At 44.2% G+C, this 19,859-nt stretch overlaps 1 long non-coding RNA gene across 2 annotated transcripts in view; it reads right to left on the minus strand.

The window, feature by feature from the left end:
* LOC138067142 (uncharacterized) overlaps positions 1-19,859 on the minus strand; it is a 101,868-nt gene that overhangs the window by 36,587 nt on the left and 45,422 nt on the right. For both annotated transcript variants that reach the window (XR_011140837.1, XR_011140838.1), the window contains exon 3: positions 773-883. This is a non-coding gene — a long non-coding RNA (uncharacterized lncRNA). The remainder of the gene's footprint in view (positions 1-772; positions 884-19,859) is intronic.

The raw sequence follows: 19,859 nt of genomic DNA on the forward strand, positions 1-19,859 counted from the left end.
AACACGATGGAAAGTCTTCTCATTCTGCTTAACAGCGAAAGACAGACTATAATTTTTGCAAGTAGTTAATCATTTTATACAGAAATGAGGACAAAGGTTTTTTGGCAAATACACAGCACCCTCCGAAAGCCCCATAATCAGTGACCGCGGACAGCTAATTCAAACGTTTCAAATACCTGTAGAAAACTGCATACTTTGCCAGACACTAGTTCATGTAAGCCAAGGACCACTAGAAAAAAGTCAGGTATCTGCGTATGCCACTCATATACTCAAAGCTCAGTAACTCATCTCACACTCATAGCGACAAGCTAACAGTACAAGTAAAAAGTCCTAATTTCAAACCACTACCCAAGCAACTGTAATTCTCTCCGTGATTGAAAGCAGCTCCTGTATCAGCCTGACTCCTGGCTACTCCACCTCTCTTTTTAGGATACTGGTACGACTAAGATGACAAGAAATGATGAAGGACCTCAGAACTGCTGCTCGAAATCAATGTATACCTACTGGAACGTCACTCTCATAAATATTTCTGAGAGGGGAATGCACATTATATGCTCAGCACTGCATGCTGTGTGTGATCCTTATTAACGTTTCATAAACATTTGTTCAAAAAACAATATGCTTTCCTTTGCTTCTAAGTATTAAGTGGAATTACGGCAGCATCTGCTCCCAACAGTTGAGTGCACAAGCTATTCGCGCCTTGCTGTAAATTCCATGATGCATTAACATGCCATTAAACGCACCTTCTGCGGTTGCTTCCTAATTTACATACCTTGTAAATCATCGGGTAAAAATCAAGCGAACTGCGGAGCCATCTCCTACACGTTTCCCTTCTGTCGCCGAATCCAGCGCCATCCCCGTCTCCCTCCATCAGAAGCATCACCTATTAAAACATAAAGACAATGACAACAGTTTTGAGAAACTTATCGTTAAAGGTGATCTGATGTATGTTTTTTTCCGGTGATGCCGATCTGGCTAAATAAAGAAGCAAAATTCGAGAGCCGACACATACAGGTAAGCTGGAAAAGATAAGCGTGGTGGTGTGTCCTTTTCTCTCCAGCATCCTCATTCGGGATTCTTACTTCTCTTAAATATAGAACTTCAACTACGGCAATGAAAAGTGGTTAAAACAAAAGCCCCTTTTTTGTGGATTTGTGAGCTTTTTCCACAGTCTTTTTAATGTACTTTCCACTGTAGTTGCTGTCTCCGTACCTGAGAAGAAAACTATAGAAAATCCAGGCTTTTGCAGAACCACGTAACATTCGGAGGAGCACTTCTCTCTTCTTCACTTCAGTAAATGTCCCCTAACTGCTTCATTCCCTCTAACTGCCAATTCAGTGACTTTGAGCCAGCTTTTAAGGTGATAGCTGGAAAAGTCTTCCACTCATGGAAACGTCCAGGCAGTTTCCTGCGTTGGCTAGCAGGGCAGTTTTGTAAGTGCAGCAGCTGTAACTCTGCTGTCTGCAGACTATACCCTTCACCCACCACGGTAACTCAGCCTCCAACGGCCCAGCATTTGGAAACCGACACCTGCACCAGGCTGGCAGAGCTGGCAGAGCAACACGCCGCTGGCAGAAAATCCTATCTGTTGGATTGCTTCCCCGCCAACGCACAAACGAGCCAGGCCCAGTAAATTCGTCAGATCAGCTTTTTCTGAACTTAATTATTTGCATGCACGTCTCACAAACTTTGTTCTTTCTGTGAGGCTGGATAAAAACGTTTATCCTATGGAAACGTTACCTGGCATCTTTATTGTATGGAAAGGGAAAAAGCTGCGTGAACTGCAAGGCCCGAAGTCAGCATCAAAGGAGGACTGGAGAGAGGCAGGGAGAGGAGGAGGAGGAGGAAGATTAGAAGGCAAAACGGAGTGCCCATATGCATCCAAGGTGAACTGCAAGACTGCCAGCAGTAACTCATTTATTTCCCTTTGAACCTGTCAACTTCCCGTGGAAAAATACATTTTACACTGAAGAAATGAAATAAGCTCTTATTTTGGGGTCGGACGTTCGCCTAACATACGTGACTTCCTTGCTGCGAGAACGCAGCCCGCGGGAGCTCTCGGCCCCCTTTCCTACAGCGACAGCTTCGCAAGCGGCTCAGATCACAGGTTGCCCCTCAGAAGGGGAAGAAAAAGAGAGAGACGGGAAGCTAATAAATAATACGAAGTCTCTTACATTTAGTGACAGGCGTTATGAAAAAACCCCGCAGCCCTTGGTAACGGGTGCGTCCTCCTTGCCTGTTGCCTGTGTTTATACTAGACCTATCAGTCTTCGTGACCCCGAGCCCTTGAACTGCTGCTGCAGGGAACAAAGGAAAGCACCGTCGCCGTGCTTGGCCGCCGAACGCCAAGACTCTTCCCTTGCTTTAGCCTTTCAGGAAACGCGAGAGGAAGGGGGAGGCCTGGAAATCTTCTGGAAACCAGAGAAGGTGATGCTGACCTGGGGGAGGTAATCCTGCTGTAGACCCACGGGTACAAGGAGGAGCCCCCGCAGGCAAACCCAGGACTGAGCCCCACTCACGCCACTTCCGAGGGAGAGACCATTTCCCAGGAAACCTGCCTTCACAGGGGTCGCTTAGGGATGGCTGTAACTCTCCACCGTGAGGAGCAGAAGTCGCAGCTTGAAAAAGCAGCGAAGTCGGCAGCAAAGGCCACCCTCGCGCGGCGCGCTCGCCTTGTGAAAGCTGCCGTCCTTTACAAACGCTTAAACCCTCCTCGCTTCTCTTTAGGCCGTTTTGGCCAGCCTCTCTAAACAGTTCGCAGACCGCGCAGCGCTGCCAAGCCTCACGTCCAGCTGCTCTTTCAGCGATTCCTGCCACTGCCCCTATTTATTTCCTCCTTTAGGGAAAGAGCGAGCCTAACCCGCTTCGCTTAGTGATGCTGACTGAAAGCAGAGCGCTGAGGGCACTGAAAATTTATAGCATGTGTTTGCTCTTCAGAGACTATCCGGTCATTTCTCTTCCCCCTCTCATTACAGCGCCGCTGTGTGCTTAGTGTCATAGTCTCTTACCGCAGCCTCGCAGTTCAGAAAGTTTAAAATCAGAGCCGCCTCCCAATCTGAATTCGGAGCGATCGTCTATGTCCATTGGGAAAGCTGTCAGTTTCAGTCTTCCGCAGTACAATTCTCCCCTTGTAACGTGGCAAGCACCTTTAAACGTTCATTCAGGAGTGCCTTAACAATTATCTCTGCACCATCCAAACCAGGTTTTGGGAGTCCTAGCTTTGCAAAAGCCAGACCCTGCAATTGCCCGTGCAGAGTTCAGGCCAACGCGCTAGAAGGCTTCAGACACCTGCCCACGGGGATCTATTTCCCGGGAACTGATCCCAGAAATCACCACAGTACATTTCTCACTCTCTAACAACACCATCAGTGTGCATAAATAAAAAAGCCAGCTGTCTAAGAAAACACAGCGTTTGGACCATCTTTGTGTTTTCTGCCCGTACTTCACCTAGCACAATCTGACCCCGGTCCATGACTCATGCTCCCATGCGCTGCCACAGTATAAATAAGTTACGATATCGTTAGCACTCGGCAAAGTTAACTGAATCCAGAAGCACCACCTAACACTTAGCATCTAAGCTATAACTCCTCCAAACAGCACAAATGACGAAAAAACTTCCGAACCTCAGATACTCTTTTTCGTCATTGCCTACACCGTTCATTAGTGACATACTTAGTTCCTCAGTGATTTAAAATGTTCCTTCCTTCCGGTTTTTTTTTTCCTTCAAGAACACTGCTATGTTTCTGTGACAGACACAGCGTAAATAGTTAGAGAAATGAAAAATTTGCTACGATAGTGTTTTTTCCTAGACAAGGAGCCTGAGAAGAATTATTTAAAGGAGGCCTGGAAAAACTAGCACAAATCTGACACCAAACGAAAACTTTTGACCCAAAGCAAAACTTATTTCGTTCATATTTTTCCCTGGAGGATTTTGAGTAAACAAAACATTTCCATTGCTTTTGTGTTTTTTTCTGCTCCTTCTTATTTTGATATTCAAATAGGAGAAGAAAAAAACTCCTAGAAACAATAGAGATTTTGTGCAGCTGAAAAGTTACATCCTTAAGGGAGACGAAACTTGCTCGTGAACATTTCCACTTCCTCAAAAGGAAAAATGTTTTGTCAGGAAAAAAAAAAAAACGCAGACAAATGTTACTCAAAGTACTTTAAGCATATCTCAGCCGTATTTATGACTCTGAAACGTGGAACGTTTCAGAACTCCCTGCTCTATTACATTATTCATCTGCCGACTGTCCTTCATTTCACATCCTTTATAGACGTTCAACATAAAGTAAGCTTCATCCTGACTTTGAAACTTATTCTTGTCCTGTCATCTCTCTTCCCTCCCCATTCATCTAGATACTTGACTAACATGAGTTACTACAACGTTTACGAGGGGACACGTGTATATATGGTGCCTTACGTTGCCCGTTATCAAATTCATTGAATACTAAGCTTTGGCCATCCCTGTCCTGTGGGACATATCTACTGGACTCTGTGTAAGATCAGTAGCTATTCCAAATAACGCTTGTACTACTTCTCAGTTGCTTGTGTGTCTTGTTTGCTTGTTTGTTTTTTAACTTTGGTTGTTTTTCTTTTCCCTCTGTTGCTTTCAGGATGGACACAGGATCCTCGGGAGGCGCCATCCGCTCCTACGCGCAGCCAAAGCCGGGCTGGACGCACGCAACAAAGCTATCGTGCTCTCTCTCTCACGGTCCTAAAACAACTAACTGTTTTTCCATCGTTTCTTCTGTATCACTGAGATCATAAAGAAGCCCTGCTACAGGATATGCAAAAATATTCCCACCGTAAGTCAAACTACACAGCAGTTGCCCTGAGTTAGACTAGACAAATATATTTTCCTGTACCAGACTTGCTTTTTTCTCTGGGTCAAATCTGCCATATAAATATAAAGAGGCGCTTCGCACGGCTCATACACATAGCCACTTATAGCGCGAAATAAACGTTGCAGCCATACGCAGCCTTAGTCTAAAAGCAAAACCAGCTCCCAGAAAGCTTACGTTCCCAACGCTGGTAGAGTCTTGCTGTGACTTGAAGTAAACCCGTGTACATGTTCTCTCACGGGAGCAGAACGGCTCTCACTTCAGAAACAACTAACACCGGGGGGAAAAAAAATAATGATGATAATAATTCCAAAGTGCTGGCAGCCACTCAAAGTCTCTCTCGAAATCACTGCAGCTACTTAATTGAATAAACTAACAAGCAGCTCCTTTCCCTGTCCGTCCCTCTGCTTCTCTCTCTCCGCCAAAAATCAAACAAGACAAACACACGACGGTTTACGCTCGCACTTCTGCTTGATGTCATTCTGACAACCTCTCATCCCACTTCTACCGAGTCCAGCGCCTGCTGCAGTAAATCTGAATGTGCTTTTAAGGAAATGCCAGTGATTACCGTTCATGTCAAACTCTTTCCCAACTAAACACGCCAGTATTATGACTGGCCCCGTGTCAGAGACACTACAGGTAGATCAGAGAGGGTCAAAGGAACAGAAGCCAGCCTAAAGAAACGCGCGGTGACAAGTATTAAAGGTACCAGATATTGTATTACTAGATCCTCCGGGAGAGATCTCCTGCATTTAAATGTCAAAGGCATATCCAAGCCAACTGGGTGAAAACCTCCAGCTAATTCCCAGAAAAAACATAATGCAAGTCTTCTCCTGGAACCTGGGCTGAATATTAAGTTCAGATTCCTATTCTAGTCCGGGTACGAATCATGTGACTTATGATTTCTCCAGAAACTCAAAGTGGATAAAATCCTGTTTCCAATTACATTTTTGGGGAGTATTAAATACAATGCTCAGACCTGATGACGGTGTGAATTGATTTTTCTATAGCTGCTCCAAAATCTCTTCGGAAAATTCTGCTGTTAAAGCCTATACTACTGCCCTATTAGACAGCTGTACTGAACACAAACGTTTTCTTGAGCAGGGAAGAGAACTTAGAAACAACATGTGGACTAGAAGAAAGTTCCTGTTTTGCTTGATTTGAGTACCACTCTCGAACTGGCAGCTACTGAGATAGCCAGCAACCACAACACAGTCTTCAACCTACCAGCAAATGTTTTCCTAGTGCTATTCCTATATTCTACAAGCAGAAAAAAAAAGGGTGAAAGATGAAAAAGAGTTACAAAACCTACCGGGAATGAATGCATCTGCTACTTGTTGAAATTTTCAAGGCACATGTGTTTCCATTTTCCAAATTACATATCTAGCATAGAGCTGGTTTCCACCTCCTGCTAGCAACTTTTTTTTTTTTTTAATTAGGAGGCAGCGTGTGGGAGGGAGAACAACATTTTACTAGAGCACTAAGATCTTGAAGCTGTAATTAAATTTAGACTCTCACTGTTAACTTTTCCACTCCTAGCTGTTCAGCTAGCACTGGCTGCCCCCCCTCCAAAAATAAAAAAAAAGAAAGCTGTTAGAGTACTTATAACTTGGCCACCAAGTTCGTCGTGGCTTCATATATCAAAACAACAACACTGCAATAAATTTTAAAAAAAAGGCCACACTGTTCAAGTCAGATATGTGCAAAAGGCAGACTGAGGATAACGTAACTCTGTTAAGTTCCTGCTTTTTAACCCACGTGTTCTGCACTTAAACCTTTAGAGAGTTACTTACCAAGGTGCTAAAGTGTGGACTGATGCTAGATCCAACAGCGAGAGGTGCTGTCGCCCAAACACTCCTGTAAGCAGCGCTCTCTGACAGTGCGATCCCCCAAGCCCTGCCTAAGGCTACTGCCTGCTGCGAGAGAGCCCAGAGCTCCAGAGGTGCCTCGGCTTGACCAAAACGCCAGTCTTGCCTCCGTCTATGCCCCACACAGCTGCACCAGATTCAAGGAGGTGATTTATCTGCGAGAGTGCACTTAAATGGTTTGGCCTATGGCCTTTATTTTTTTTTTTAATTTCTCCCCCAGACATTTTCTTAATTTTATCTATGAGCCGCCTTTTCTAACAATAAAACAGAAACAGTCCTTGGATACAGGACTGAAATTTCAGTGCCCTAGGGTTCGTGTTAGGTTTGTTTTGTTCGCAGACATTCAACGTTTTCCCAGTGAAACGTTGGCACCAATCCTGGTATCCTCCCTCCGTCTGCAGACACTACTCGTTTTTCAAGCTATTTAGACAGATGATGTATTCTGCAGGATATCATAGTCATCTCCACATCCAAACGGTGCGGCTTGCAGATACTGATTTAATATAAATGACGACCCTATTTTTAAAACTTACAGCTCCACTTCCCCTCTTTATTAACCCAAATTAGAACCTAGGCTGCATCTTAGGTTTATTTCCCAACTCTATATGCTTTTCTGCTTCAGTTTTGGAGAAGTTCTTTAGAAAAAAAGAAAAATCAAAAAATCTGCAACTACATGTTAGAGATGGAGTGAAATTCAATGTTTCCTCACATTTCTTGCTGAAATTCTCACAAAGGATTTAGAAGAAGGAAAGAAAAAAAAAGGAAAAAGAAAACAGGACAAGCCAATCACAGCAAGAATTTGTGACAAATTATATAGGATATCCCGTCTGCCATCTAAATAGGATAACGTTTCCTGAACCGTGCATTCAGACAGCGCAATTAAGAATGCAACAGTACTTCCTGAAGAAAACAGAAATATCACATTTTTATAGCTTCCTACACTCCAGAGTCCTGAGCACCAATTTATTCCCATTCCGGCTAAAGTCTGCAACAGCCCTGCCGATGGATTTCATTACCCTGATCTTCGTTGCTCCACTTCTCTTTGCAAGACCTCCCTGCTCAGCAGCTCTGAAGAGAGCCGGTGCTTGCTAGTGACAGAGCAGTAACAGGACAGAAACGTCAAGTGCCACGTTATTGCAGGAGATGAGAAGGAAAAAAAAAAAATAAGAGAGAGGAAAACATTTCCCCCTCTGGTTTTGGTACCAGCGGGACAAATTACATTCGTAGCTCCTCCGACAACAGCGGTGAATCCAAGCTCCCCCTGGGCGCAGTGAGGGTCCTGGGTCAGCTCCCAAACGCCCGCACACCAATCCAAGCGGATGGCGTGGCGTTTCCAGCCCTAACATCCATTTTAACCCTGCTCAGCTACTGGCGGCAATACTGGAGGTTTCTAAATTTGCAATAAACGCAAAGTTCTAGCGAAAACGGTCTATTCCCACGCTACGGTCGCAAGGGCTTGTATGCTGCAAGATCATAAGCTGCTAACCAGCGGTTTTCACAACAGGTCAGCTCGGCTGAGGAACTCCGATAAAAACTCCTCTTTATTTCAGCGGGAACTAGATGCCCCAAATGCTCTTAGCGAGCCTGCGTCGCGGCGGCTGCTGCCCTAGCGGTCCAGCGGCTACGAGGACAACCGTCTGCAGCAGCAGACGCTGACGTATTTTTCTGATCTGATAGCGATACGGCAAGCAGTGGCCAGCCACGAAAGTGGTGTGGGGCTAAATTTTAACTGCCTCCGGGGTCAAGAAGCTCCGTCTTCCCCACAGCACAGAAAGCGTTGACTCGACACAGCCAGCCCCACGAAGAGGAGGACGACGATGGCGGCACGTCGGCGGCACCTTCCGACTCACGGGGATGGGTTATGCAAGTGCCATTGGGGCACTTACGTTTCTCTTATATTTATCGCCCTTTTTTAGCCAGAAAAAAATCGGCAGAAACCCGGCCGGTTCCCAAGCAAAAGCAGCGCGCCCTAGTGCCGCAGCCAGCGGCATCATGAGCTGTCACGATACCAACCCGCGCGTTTCAAAGGCAAAAAAAAAACCTGAAAGGCAAAAAACCTGATGGCTGGCTTAAAAAAACCCAGCGCCTTGAGCCCCTCCCTACCAGCGCCACAGCCCGACGCGTCTCGATCTGCTTTTACGCTTTGGCGGTTTGACCTCACTTGCTTTGTTTCACACCCGCAGCAAACGCTTCCCGCATCACTCTCGCTACCGGCCTTTCCAGGTACTGCTTATTGCCAGCTCCCGGCTCTTTCCGAGCTCCTCACCTTCCTCTGAGCACGACGCGGGCTCAAAAACGAGAGTTAGGTCATCCTGCTGGACCAGGATCCTTGCCCATCATCCTGTTTGGTACAGCTTTCCTGCACCTCTCTCCCTCCAAAATTCTCTTTTTCTAGAGGTAATGCCCTCCAATTCATAACTTTGAAATCATAACAGGGCTAATTCTGCTATAAATACTTTTTAAAACACTTATATATTTTTTTTTTTCAATGGACCATGCCCTCAGCATCCATGTTCTGTTCACTTTCCAGGCTTGGTGGCAGTCACATGAATGCAGATGATAAAAATGTATTTTTTCTTCATATCTACATAATTTTGTACTGTATTGTAAATTTATTACGTACTAACAAACCCAAGCATACAAGCCAAAAAAAGCATTCCGTAAAACGAGATGAAATCGAATTGCATTTAAAAAAAAAAGTGGTAGCATATACTAATAAAAAATCATTAGAATTCCACTAATTCTACGAATAATTTGGTTTTAAAAATTAATTCCTTGGGGCTATTTCTACACGACGTGACTCCATTCAGTGGAATCAAATAACACGGCACAGGGTAACACAGCGGTGAAAGAGCACCTCTGTGCTTTGGGACAAAGACACTGACTCCTTGTTTTGGTTTGAAGAGTCTTCGGAAATCTACCTCTCAAAATTCATATCCTCCGCCCTTCTCAGTGCGAGTGGTTAATCGCCCATATCAGGTTCAAGCATGCACAAAAAGCGATCCCCAGAAGAAGCACTTAGCTTAATTCGCTTTGCTTTGTTCGTCTCACTGCCAGCCGGTGCAAAACAGTTGCACGTCAGGCGAATTAGACCACTTCGGAGTAACGTCGTGCTTTCGGCGGGACCAACACAGAAGATTGCCAAGACTCACTTTCCGCCACATACTTAACTTCACCTGGCTGCAAAACAGGCGTGTTAAAGATTAAACAAAATTCTGAAATCTGGCACGAGCAAAGACCTGCGACGCGGCGAACAGAAATCTCGTATGAATCGGGGAAGGTCACTTATTTTCTGCCACCACCGACCCATCTGCACAGCGAGGCTACCAAACCACCTCCGCGCAGCCCGGCGAGTCCGATTATAACCTTCTTCAAGGTCCCTCAGCACCTACGTGGAAAACATCATTACTAAGTCTTATCAGGGCCCAGCCTCTGAACGTACTAAGCAATAATGGAGCAATTGCGAATATCACTATGTTTCTTAATAAAAACAGAAAGCTTTCTTCAAAATGTAACTCTTTATGATTTATCATTGATCTTTGGAAACTGCTTTTGTGCCCGAGCATGCCATTTATGAAGCAACACTTTTAATAGCTAGCTGTGGGAGAGGCAAGGGGGCTCTAAATTGACAAAGCGCTCGTTTGCTTGGAAGTCATTAGAATTAATGTTTATCTTCCTTTTGCATGCCTATTTGACAATTCCTTCTCTTATTTTTCTAATGAGCTTTGTTCATTTAACTTTTTTTTTTTCTTTTTAATGGATTATAAGAGCAGATGCGGAACGGCGGAGGGGCTGAGCAGACTCGAAAGCGCAAGGAAACGCGAGGACAAACTCCTATCTGCAGCCCCCTTGCGACCCGCAAGGAGAGAAGCGATATAGGACCATCCGGCAGAGTGAAGGATTAAGGAGAAGAGAGGGTGAAGTAAAAGCAGGTGGGATCAGCTTATACAAGAATCCCCTTTAGCTGTGCTCCTCTCAGCAGAGCAAGTCATCTGAAAAGCAGGAGCACACCCAGCAGCGATGCAGGTGACAGATTTAAAATTTGCCCAAACGTTTGCTGAACGCAGACCTCTGGAGTTACCGTTGCTTCCCTTATATCACCCTTGGTCCTCTAAACCTCAGGCTCGTCTCTTCAGCTAAGTGCGTTTAACTTGCACCAAACGACTATGCATACACATACGCATGCAAACGCATTCAAGCGCGCACACACGTTTTTAATAACCCTAAGGAAAACCGTAAGAGAGACGTGCTTCTGGAGAGAATCTAGGCTACGAGGAAAAAGCAGCAGAATTACAAGTGTTTTGCTTTCTCTCATTTTGCTCTTACTGAACGAACACATGAAGAGTGGGGCTTTCTCCACGTGTGCCACAAATACCCTTTTTTCCCCCGCCAGAGGACACCTGAAAGCTCTTTAATAACAGAATTTTGTTTTCCAAAACTCCTCTCCCTGTGCAAAGGAGATGAGGGGTTTTTTTTTTTCCTTTCTTAAAATACTCTTCTTAGTGAAAAAAAAAAAAAAAAGAAAGAAAGAAAAAAAAGAAAAACCACCTCTCTCTACTAAATATGTGACATCTGTTTCATCATGGAGACAGAGGGGACGACGACAGGAGCCCTAATTTTTGCCCTAATTCCAGGGCAGGAGAGCGGGGCCTGCCCTCTCGGCAGCTTCTGAGGGCCGTTTGGCCTAAGAAGCTCAAAGAGCCGAGGGAAACGTTGGCCAGGAAAAAACCCCAGAGGATCTTGGGTTTCAAAAGCGATTCAAACGCCTCTTTTCACTACAAAGGGCCTTTTCGTTTCGGATGCGAGGGATCAGAGGGGGCCAAGAGGCGAGGTTAGGAGGGCAGGCATGACGTGGGATTTTCCGTCGGCGTTTGGTTCAGCCCCTCGGCGCAGGCCGGGGTGACTCCCAGGCGGGGAGCTCGCGGCTCTTCCCCCGCCTCCAGCGCCCGCGCGAGCTTGGCCAGACCCGCGCATCCCACCGCAAGCGCGGGGCTTTGGCTCCCCGGAGGTAGCCAGGCTGCTCCCGAAGAGAATAACATAACTGCATTAGTACAAGAGCAGGCCTGTTTCTAATCACTGCGGGGATTAAAGGAGGAAGGGAGCCATCATCTGAAAGTCTCTGCGTGCTGGAAACATCAAGTAATGACCTTTATTACTAATGACCGAGGCCCTCCGGCAACGAACCTAGACAACGCTGATTAAGAGAGAGAAGCCTGCTGGTTTTTACAGTCGTGTGAAATAAAAGGAGTCTTTGTGTTAATAGGGAAGGGGTATGACACAGAAGGCGACGTAAGAACGAGCGAGCTATAAAAAGAAGGGATTTTTGTTCCCCCCTTTGTGGAAGACAATAAGAAATTAATCCATAGGTATAAGAGCTCGAACCGAGGGTTCATAAAACATTGCAGAAGTAGGTCTTTACAAAATACCGCCGACTAAATCCCATGCTGCAGATTTGCAGCTTTACTTCTCTTTCTCTAAGGGAGGGACAGCAGCCTTCTTGCAGGAATGGCATAGACTGAATAACGACCACTTCGCTTAGTGTAAGTGACTCACGTTAATATTTTGTCAGTCATATGCCCATTGTTTGACTTTTTTTTTTTTTCTTTTGTAACACCAATCTGTTTCTCCTAGTACTTTAGCCAAAGCCTCCAAAATGCCCACCTTGCTTTCTTAGGAGGAAAGCAAAGACACGTTTCGCGCTCTTTCTTTCCAACCACCGAGACACTTCATCTACGAGCAATACCTTCTTTCCGGTATTGCTAAGGGGGAACCCGAAACTAAGAGTTATTCTGATTATATACGCTAAAAATCATCACCAGAAGGGCACACAGTGCTATTACAAACTAGCTTAGATTTAAAGACGTAGTGCAAACCACACAGAGAGCAGAACTGCCGTTGAGCCGCTTTACGAAAGCGTGCTGTATTACGCTAAAAGCCAGCCCTGAAGCGACTGGCGAGCAGAGTCAAGGCAATGAATTTGGGAACGCCAAAGCCCGAGGCTGGAACAAAGTCGCAAAGAGTCGCAGGACACGGCTGAGAGTTAGAAGACACCTGCTCTGCGAGTATAACTCCAGCGGAAAATCCTTCCGGTCTAGTCTGTACCATTCCCAATCTCCCCTCCACCCCGTAAGAGCACTAATAACACGTAAAGCAGAATAACCAACTTTATTGTTAAGTAGCGGCAGCTCAAAGCTGCAGTGAGGAGCCTGAGCACCGATGCTCACATTGATGATAAGCAGCGCTACATGCGGCGTGAGACGTATGAAAAACACGTTACAGAAATACTTCTGTGGGAAAAGGTGCCAGAAGAAAATAAAAGCCATGAATAACGGGGAAACTCCAGGAGGATAAGGTAAGTCGATTACATGGGACAGCCAGCATCAGGGGCAAAGCGGCTGCACACCGAAAGATGGTTGGGAGCCTATTAATTGAGGAGGCAGGAGTGACGCTGACTCTCGGAAACATTTATCTTGTTACTTCCTGTAATAATATGGATACAGTAAATTTGGTGGCGTTCAAGTCATGGGAAATTATGCCTGCCCCTTTCTCTCTTGTATTGGCAAAGCGATCAAAATAGTTGTTGTGCCCCACTGTTTTACCACAACAAAAGTGATTTCAGCGTAGAAGTTCAGCTTAAATTATCCCAGATGAGGGGATGTAAAACCTGAACTTTTAGGCCTTGGAGAAGGCTAGCGTAGGCGTAACACAACTAGAACGGCTCAAAAACTCAGTAAACAAGGTAGAGAACGAAAAATAAAATAGGCTAAAGAGAGGGGGAGGTTGCAGCTTAACAAGTCACTTCTGTTGCCTCAAAGGTGAAAAGCAGCAGAGAGAAAACAAAGCGGAGGGATGGGAAATGCAGCCCTTTATAGGAGGTGGTACTGAATTTATTTTTGCTTTGAGCTTTCGCCCTGTGTTTGTCCATATTAATCTTCCCCTGCCTGTTTAGTCGTGGCCTCACCACAGCCGCAATTCTGCTTTGCCCCAGCAATCGTCCTCTTGACACAGCGCTGGTGCAAGTCCACGTGTACATAGCGATGCCTTTTTTTAGGCGAACGCCACGTGACCTCACTTCCGAGCGATTTAGAAGCGATGACCCGTTTATTTGCTCATGCCTTCAACTTGCTTGTATCCCTCTGGCTTTGACACTTTCCCTCGACGTCATCTGTTGACACAGAGCCCGTGAAGTTAGCTGTGGTTTATCCATCCGTGGCCTGACCATCGGGCTGCGCCGCTCCGTCGCCCCGTCTGGACGCAGTCGCCTTGCACCGCTTTCCCGCCGGCAGCGTTTCACCTTCCTTCAAGTTATTTGCATATGGCACAAACACCAGCAGCACTCATCTCCATGCTTTTGATGCTCTCTTTCTCACAGCCAGTCCTGATCTTCCCGTGTTGCGCGGCGAGCTCAGTCGCTCCATGAGATTTTTGGCCCATGGGGAGAGCAAACGTCATACGCTCTTTATGAATAATCCAGAATACGGCACTGCACTAAATGTCTTTTGCAAATCTACACAGGTTATAATCGTCTGTGTTCTCTTTGCATTGCCGCTGCAATTTTTGGAAGTCTTGTCTTAGCCAGATTTATCGAGAAAAATTCACCCTTTGTAGAAATGTGTTGGCTGGGTCTTCATATTTGTCTGAATGACTGATGGTCCCTTTAAAAATTCTTTTCTGCACTATCTCTACCACTGAGACTTATGCTCCACGTTTTCACAGTTCTTCGTTAGCTTTTTCTTAAAACATTAAAGTAGTATTTGCTCCTTTCCAGCTCTCGGTTCTACAGCTACTTAGAGATCTGTCATGAATGAGTTTTTTCCACTGTAAAATAGCTATTCATCAAAAGTAAATTAGTTCACAGCACTGGGATGACTTCCATTATTTCCTTGGCTTAAAAGGCTGACTTTTTTAAGCAGGTGTTTCTAATCAAAACTATTTTTTATTTGGCTATTTAAGCCAAATATGGTTTTTAAATGGTGGTAACGTAAAAAGTGTTTCACTTCAATTTCAGAATAAAGCTTTTAGGTGTCCCTGAGCTGAATATTTTACGCAGTCTGCTGGTCCAAGAAGTTCAGCGCTTGCTAGCTTTTCTATGCGCTTTGCCACCACCTGCCAGCAGAAGAGCACCCGGAGCAGCCGAGCGCCGGCTGGTGTGCAGAGCTCGGATAAAAGCGGCTGGGGAGCCTCGCGGGGGGAAACGTCAGAGCACCGAAAGGAGGAACGAATTCAAGCATAAAGTCCCTACAAGTTTAAACTCTCAACAGGAAGGATAAAGTAGAAAAGGGCAGAGCAAGTTGTCTGCCGAAACGCTCATAAGCGAGCACAGCCTTGCACCGCCAGGCTATTGCGCTGAATGAAAATCGCCCTTTCTTAGGGAACGTTATCCTAACTCCTTGCCACCCCACCCCACGTTCACTCAGCTGATAACCTCCTCGCTTTTCTAGTATCCACAGCGAGGATGCGCTCCCAGTGCTTTTTCCCAGGGCTCTCCCAAATTTCTAGCACAAACAATCTCGTAAAATACACAGCTCCTTGCAAAATAAAGAGAGTTAAGATGCACGCAGGTAACCGGACAAGGGAGCGCCGGAGGGGATGCCCTCAAGCAGCTGTACAAATTTAGGCTGTCCTAGCTTTCGTGCTCAGACTGTTGCTTTTCACCTAATGTAACTACAGCAAGCCAAAAAATAACTTCTAGGAGAGAAGGGGGGGGGGGGGGAAAGATAAATCCTTTTGGAGAACTTAAACACTTAATTTCCTTTGAAAATGCTTATTTGAACTGATGGCCTATTGAAGTCAATGCCATTTGCTGATAATCACTAGCACCCATCTTTGAAAAAGTCTAATTACATGCTTCTTTTAAAGGATTGGTTTTCAAACGATTAAGCCAGATTGATGTACACGAACCACAACTTTGACTCTCAAAGCCTTTATTTCAAAAAATGGCATCCAGGGCTGGATTAAAGAGTAGAAGTTCCTGGAGTAGTAAAAGATCATAGCTCATTTCAAATATGGTCTCTACTCAGCTTTACCCATGCCCACAAAACACTGGGCCTGAACACATTTTCTCCCTTATTTTGCAGCTGCAAATTCTACGTACGCCTGAATAGTGCCAACATTTATCTCTCAAAAGCATGAGCGTGGGAATAGTTCTAATTTGTCTGTAAATTAAGACATTAGAACTATGCATGGCTGTGTACACAAATGTATTTGTACCTGAAAAATGTAAGCCTGTAAAAACAGAGGCCAAGAAATGAAGCGTTCAAATTCCTAAAAAATCTCATCTTCCTACCTGAGGCAGTCTTATTGTACTAAGCAATACTCCGGGAGATGACCATTTGCAACAAAAGTACAAGAGGTTGTATCTTGGCTGAATTAATACCACAATTAGGAACCCCTACATCTTAGTTATTAAAAAAGAAGTCAATACAAAGTTAAGAAAAAATGGGCAGTTCCTTATTTTTGTCAACAAAGCAGAAAAATGAGCTCTAAGAGCTCTTAGAACAGTAATATCATCCAGAACATTTTTTTTATTATTATTATTTTCTCCAAATGAATTGTATACCTAAAACCAGAAGGGCCCTGTTAATCATTTTTGGGATGGATCATAAGACCCCTGAACATATTTTTCTCAAATTCCCCGTCTACAGTCTCCCTTATGGCAATTTCTAGTTGTTGTTTGAATAGCTGAAGTCCGTCAGTTTGTTACCAGTCTTCTGAAGAGAAAATCGAGCTCATTGGGTCTGGTCAAGTTTTTCTTTACCAAATTCTTCCTACACTTACTGCTGTGATGCTACTGCGTGCAGCTCCCATTAACCATTTGCAATTTGCTATGATTTGAACTATGCGCTTTAGGATGAACTATGACATATTTTTTGGCAGATACATGCAGTCTGCTCTAGGGCTGTTCCTAACCGACAGCCTAACTTGGCAAAATCCATTAAGTTTAGTTAAAAAATATTTTAGCCTATAAGGTTTCGCTGCAGGTAGGAATAAAGCCTGCTACACAATAAAAACTGTTGCTTTAGAAGTGTCATAGTTCCTCAATGGCACCAATACTCATTACTATGACCCTTTAGCATAAATGCCTAAAAATTCTGATAACCTTGGGCGAGCACCCCCTTCAAGCTACATTATACGGACACACAGAAAATACGGTTCCAGCCCCAAGTAGCTTACAGGGCAAGTCCGAGGGAAGAATACAACCAGGTATAACAGAGGGGAGAGAGAGCATAAGCCAACAGCTCATCGCTACAGGCAGAGGTCACAGCGCACCGGCTGCCTAACCTCACTTTCTGAGCTGAAAACGCTCTTCAGCGGATAAAGCTCTTCAAAGGCTACCGCTAATAAGAATCAGATTTGTTCCTAGGTACATCTTTTCTAAGCAATTCGTTTGTTCTCAGCATTACAGTATCCAAGCGTGCCATTCTCTCCGGTTCGTTTCTTGCAGACTATGTGGCGATTTTACAGAAGAGATCACGGTCGCAAATATATCAGTACATAAGTACGCTGTAAAGGGGGGAAAAAACACATAATCCTCTCATGACTCAAAAAGCTATTTTCTCCTGGTTGTCTTTGTTATTTTTACAATCATTACCAAAATTCAAAATTAGCAGTATGCAGCTGGCCTAACTGCCTGCAGGATCACTCTTTTCCAGAGGACGGAAGATCCACTTTCCCCTCTTTCAGAAGAGATAAAGTTCAGGTTTACTGGCTGGCTAGAAAGGGTAGCGATGTTTCTGATAACGATATGATCATCGTTTCATTCCTTTTGTGGACAGTCCGAGTAATCCCTGACCAACACAGCTATCATTTTTTTCTACGCATCACCTTCCTAAAGGTTGACAGTTGAGAAAATGCACTAAAATCGAGTTTGATAACAATGCTCAAGGTTTGACCTTCCAGTTGAATGGAAGGGAGCAGGCAGAAAAAACAGATTTCTGCCCAGTGATGCTGGGAAAAGAAACTCCTTGCACCAGAAGAAAAAAAAAAAAAAATTCAGAAACGAGAAATTCCTTGCCGCTGCCTCCCAGCACAACACTGTCCTCAGGTGGGCCTCCTTCAAACCTCACCAATCAAATCTGCAGTTACTCTCTCGAGTGCAGATTAGCCAGACACTGCTCTGCCATATTATTCGTTCATTTGGGAGAAGTAACAGCATCTAGGAAGAACTACTGTAATTTGATTCTTTTTCCATAGACTGTATTGTGAGCTGTATACAACACTGCACAAATTCTCCATGGAAAACACTCAAATAACAAATAAATAGATTTTCTTTCTCAATGAAACCATATTAACTAAGAGCAATATACAGAAGGAACAAAGGACTGAAACTTCTGTAAGAATCACAGAGGGCACGTAACGGGTTGTGCATCCTACACCCTGAACGACTCAGGGTTCAAAGCCACGGAAGCTTAAACAAGTGGCACACTCCTTTCGTTACAAAGCTTCAAGGTTGCAAATAATTTATATGTACAACAGTGGCTTCGCATATCAGAACAGGTCGTTCCAGGACAACTTCCTTCCTCTACTAGTAGAGATTCATATTGGCTTCACAAATTCATAGGACATCCTTTAGGATAAACCCATCGTTACTGGCATAAGAACTTGGCCCTGTGCCCTGCCTCACAGGCAGGTCAGATTTTTAAGTGGAGTCAATAAGATCAGGTGGTAGCAAATTTCTTATTTATTGAACACAACATTCCAAAATATTTGGGTTCTTTCCCTTCAGTTGAGAAGGGAAAGTTCTCCTTCTGTTCTCCCATACATATATCCCAGGGGTGTCGCCAAACATTAGTTTCCTGCAAGCGAATCACTGCTCCTTAGACCTGCAAAATTGGGTGGGAATTCTAATGAGGTGCAGCATTCGGTATTGCATTATTAACACCTCTTAATCACATCCCAGTAGGAACCGCAAGGATAACATCAACTGTAAAAAGTTTGTGTCTAAGTTCTCAGCAGAGCTTCAGGAGCATCCTGTCCTTAGGGCTTCCAGTTTATTCTGGCTGCTTCACACAGCCTTATCCAAAGCTCCTTTTTGAACTACTTGCAAATTTTCTACAGAAATACGTCTCTCTTCATTAAACTGATAAATCAGATGTTCTCAGTAAATGCCTGCTTTGCTTTTTAATTTAGTTGATTAGAAAGCTGAGAGGCAACATTTCAATGTTTTTAAGACTTTTTTGCTTGTAACCCGAAGTATCTGGCTTTATATTACCAAAAATGGCAAGAGAATCTGGCTTTCTCTTTTCTGATGTATAGCAAATTTTACCATTTAATATTTCAACAGAAATGCTTGTTTTGTAATAAATATCAGAGAAAAATAAACCGTTCCCCTGCTAGCTCCAATACAAGTCACTGTTTGTTCTTCAAATGGGACTGATCTGTTTCCACAGATAACCTCAAACAACCGGCAGACAGGCTCCATCAGCCCAAACGTTTCTTCTTAGCATTAAGATTTTAAGCTAAGGTAGACCTAATAACCCCACTCTATTCCCAGTATATTTTTGGCTTTTCCCTCATCGACTGTATTGTTCTTAAACAAAGATCCCGCTACAGCGACTACTCACATACCTACTTTGTCACGTAAAGGAAAAAACAATGAATATTCATGTTGGTTCCTGCCAAGGAACAAGCCTTGTTCAAAAACATGGACTGCATCATAACTTTTTAGACTTTGTGCCAAGCTGAAGCACATCGAATCACTAGTCTGTTGAAAAGCAATAAGGAGTAGGAGAAGAATATAATAGATCTTTAAGCCCTGCATTTAAAAGCAAATATGTCACAATATAGCCCACTAATATCAACGTTACTGTTTCAGATCCAGATTTTGCAGTTTCTATTTCAAAGATATTATTTTCATGTCATTTTCATTACCGAGTCTTAAATACGACTCCGCTGAGATGAACCAGACAATCGCAATCCTGCATTTGAGAATTAGCCAGAACTTTTAAAATAGTTTAAGTTATATGAGGAAGAAAATAGGGTAAGTACTTCTCAGAAGAGCAAGCAAGAGAGGCTGAACAGTGGGGGAAAAAGCACTTGCAAAGCAGCTGGGCATCTTCTCATTTGAGATACTTCCAGATGAGTTAAACTTACAGGTCTGAATCCCACTACAAACTAAACTCTTGAGAGGAAAAAGTAACTACACCACGAT

The sequence above is a fragment of the Struthio camelus genome, chromosome 4 (assembly GCF_040807025.1).
Source record: "Struthio camelus isolate bStrCam1 chromosome 4, bStrCam1.hap1, whole genome shotgun sequence".
In the NCBI taxonomy this organism is placed as follows: Eukaryota; Metazoa; Chordata; class Aves; order Struthioniformes; family Struthionidae; genus Struthio; species Struthio camelus.